Raw genomic sequence first — 4156 nt, 5'->3', positions numbered from 1 at the left:
TATCCTTCGGCATCAGACAACATAAATCCACAGGCACGAACATAATACGAACTACACGCATATTTAACACACACAAGGCAAACTGGACTCAGTTTCATGAGAAACTGACCCAGCTGATGTCGGGCAGACAATTAACTATACAAGACATAGACACAATACACAGCACACAACAAATAGATGACGCAATAGACAGATACACTGAAGCAATCACACAGACATGCAGAGACACAATGCCGACCAAAAAACACACGCAGAAATTCACCTTGTCGTGGTGGAATGATGAGCTCGCGCAGATGAAGAAGCAGGTGGCCACGAGGAGACGCAGGATCCGAAACGCAGCACCTGATCGCAGAGACCGCGTGGTTGGATTGTACCTGGAAGAAAGAGAGATGTATGAAAAGGCGGTGAAAGAAGCGCAAGAGAAGAGTTGGAAGGAGTTTTGCCGGAAACAGGATAGGGAGGGGGTCTGGGAGGGCATCTACAGGGTGCTTAGTAGAGCCACAGGGAGAGAGGAGGATCTGCCCCTTTCGAGGGGTGGTGAGACCCTCGATGCCCGGAGCTCGGCAGAACTGTTGGCGGAGACCTTCTACCCCGAGGACCAGGAAAGTGGTGAAAGTGAGGGGCATCGTCGGGTGCGCCGGGGTGCGGAGTCCTTGGACACCGAACCACCGGCGGGCCCGGACGACCCTCCTTTCATCATGGAGGAGTTGAAGAGATCCGTAAGGTCCTTCAACCCCAAGAAGGCCCCCGGGGCGGATGGCCTCACGGCTGACATCTGTCAGCACGCTGTAGATTGTAACCCGGGATGGTTCCTTGCCTTGCTCAACAGATGCCTCTCTGCCGCCTACTTCCCCGCACAGTGGAAGTGGGCGACCGTGGTTATACTGCGAAAGCCGGGCAGGGAATCATACCGGGTACCGAAAGCCTATCGACCGATCGGCCTCTTACCTGTTCTCGGCAAAATCTTCGAAAAGATGCTGGTCGGCCGACTCAGGTTTTACCTGTTGCCCAAAATAAGCCCCCACCAGTATGGCTTTATGCCACAGAGGAGCACCGAGGACGCCCTCTATAGACTAGTGAACCACATCAGAAATATGAGGGAGGAGAAGAAGATTTCTGTTGTGGTATCGCTGGACATAGAGGGAGCCTTCGACAGCGCCTGGTGGCCAGCCATAAAGGTGCGGTTGGCTGAAGTTGGGTGCCCGGGGAACGTGAGGCGGGTGATCAGCAGCTACCTGAGTGAAAGGGGAGTGAAAGTTAGATATGCAGGTGTGGAAGTGTGTAGGGGGACCAGCAAGGGGTGCGTGCAGGGGTCCATAGGCGGACCAATCCTGTGGAACCTCTTGCTGGACCCTCTGCTATGGATGTTAGAGGAGATGAAAGTATTCTGTCAGGCGTTTGCCGACGACATTGTGTTGGTGTTTGAGGGTGATACTGCACTTGAAATAGAAGTTGAAGCGAACCGTGTCCTAAATCTAATACACAAATGGGGTAAAGACAATAAATTAAATTTTGCACCACATAAAACTTGTGCCCTCCTTTCCACGAGGAGGTTGAAATATGACGTGCCACGGCTCGCTATGGGGAATGTGGAAATAAAATATTTTTCTCAGATTAAGATATTAGGCCTTACAATTGACAGCGGCCTCACCTTTAACGCCCACGTCGGGACGGTATGCCAAAAGGCAATCGCCCGGTATAAACTCTTGGCTAGGGCAGCCAGAGTTGGTTGGGGACTTAGCCCAGATATCATTAGAACTATTTATGTAGCTGTTATCGAACCGACTATTATGTATGCATCGGCAGCGTGGGCACCCACCGTGGAAAAGATGGGGGTCCAAAAAAGGCTGAACACCGTACAACGGGGGTTCGCCCAAAAGATCTGCCGAGCATATCGGACCGTCTCCCTGAACTCAGCTATGCTGTTGGCTGGGATACTCCCCCTTGACCTCAGAATACTCGAAGTTTCGAGATTATATGGGATCAAGAAGGGGGTGTCGCACCCAGCGTTGGGAGACAGGGAGGTGGAAAGAATGGCTCCGGCGATTGAGGACCCACATCCGGCAGAGCAGGAAGGGCTGGGGTTCGGGCTGGTGGACGAGGACTCGTATTCCGACGTGGCTAATAGCCACGTACATAGGATCTACACGGACGGCAGCAAGATTGAGGGTCGAGTCGGAGCCGCCCTTTCCGTATGGGAGGGGGAGGCCGAGACGAAGGCCGTCAAGCTTGCTTTGCCGCCGTATTGCACCGTCTACCAGGCCGAACTCCTAGCGCTCCAAAGAGCAGTAATTAGAGCCTGCAAGAGTGGAGTGGCGAAGGTCGGCATCTTCAGCGACTCCAGATCGGCCCTCCAGGCCGTCACACTCGGTTCCCCCCACCCCCTTGCTGTGCAAACAAGGGCGGCCCTCCGAAAAGCTGCTTCGCAGAGGCGGGAGGTCGCTCTGTTTTGGATTAAGGCGCACGCAGGGCTAAGGGGGAACGAAAGAGTGGACCAATTAGCCAAGGAGGCCGCTCTGGGGTCGAAGAGGAAACCCGACTACGATCTGTGTCCTGTTTCATTCGTCAAGCGTATCCTGAGACAGGATACGATCGGGGAATGGGACAGGAGATACGATGTGGGGGAGACGGCTGGAGGCACGAAGCTCTTTTTCCCAAGCGCTGCTGCTGCATACAAAATAGTTCGGAAAATAAACATCACTCACCACACCACACAAGCACTGACTGGACACGGTGGATTCGCCTTCTACTTGAACAGATTCAAGCTGAAGGAGAATCCATCGTGTCTGTGTCAGCCCGGAGTCGACGAGACGGTTTCTCACCTGTTGCTCGAGTGTCCGATTTTTGCAAGAGATAGATATGTTATTGAGCAAAAATTGGGCATCGCGATGACGGGTGAGAATCTGCCCGCGGCCCTGGGGGATAAAATGAGAACTGAATTTTTGAATTATTGTGAATATATTGTTGGGGTGGTAAATAAAAGACACAGTGATAAGTAGTGATGTTAGGGTTAAGTTTTATAAGTGTTGTGCCGTATTGTTTTATTTTTTTATTTTATATTATTGTCGTTGTAATGTTCTAATTTATGTAAGTTTTAAATGCAATGTTGAATTTTAGTATTTTATAATTATTTTGTAAATTTTAGTGTAAATTGTTAATTTGTATTTTTTTACTTTAAAGTGTATTTTATTTTTAGGCCTAATTTGTGAATAATAATTTAATGGTATTTTATTGATTAAAAAGAAAAATAAACACCCCTGGACAATATTCCAGGGAAAAGCACACAACACCCTGAGATGGCGGGTGCTTTAAAAAAAAAAAAAAAAAAAAAAAAAAAAAAAACCTAACCTAACCTAACCTAACCTAACCTAACCTAACCTAACCTAACCTAACCTAACCTAACCTAACCTAACCTAACCTAACCTAACCTAACCTAACCTAACCTAACCTAACCTAACCTAACCTAACCTAACCTAACCTAACCTAACCTAACCTAACTTTTATACATAGAAACTTAACACAAACTAACCTAACTTTGACATTAACCTAACCTAAACTAACCTAACTTTTATAGAAACCTTGCCCAAACTAACGTAAGTATTAAGCTAACTTTTGTAGTTAGGTTAGTTCAGGTTAGGTTTCTGTAATAGTTAGGTTAGTTTTCTATAAAAGTTAGGTTAGTTTAGGTGAGATTTCTGTAATACTTAGGTTAGTTTGGGTAAGGTTTCTTTAAAAGTTAGGTTGGTTTAGGTGAGATTTCTGTAATACTTACGTTAGTTTGGGCAAAGTTTCTATAAAAGTTAGGTTAGGTTAATGTCAAAGTTAGGTTAGTTTAGGTTAGATTAATGTGAAAGTTAATGTGAAAATTATCAAAATAAAATATTTTTTTTTAATTGATAGAGCAAATCGGACGCAATTTTTAGCAAAAAAATTTTTTATGAAAAGTGAATATTTTTCATTCTATAGGGAAATCAAGTTTTCAGTATTTGGATTTTTAAAAAAAAATATTAAAAATAAACTAATAATTATAGAAGTGGAGCAATTACTGATTCTCATGGAGCATTTAAGGAGCAATTTTTTGAGATATTAATAATTAAAAAAAAAACTTTCCGCGCTAACTTCCTTCGGGTTATGTAATTAAAAATAAACAACACAA

This window comes from Colias croceus, chromosome 7 (genome assembly GCF_905220415.1).
Source record: "Colias croceus chromosome 7, ilColCroc2.1".
NCBI lineage: Eukaryota > Metazoa > Arthropoda > Insecta > Lepidoptera > Pieridae > Colias > Colias croceus.
Note: the sequence above shows the minus strand (reverse complement) of the source record.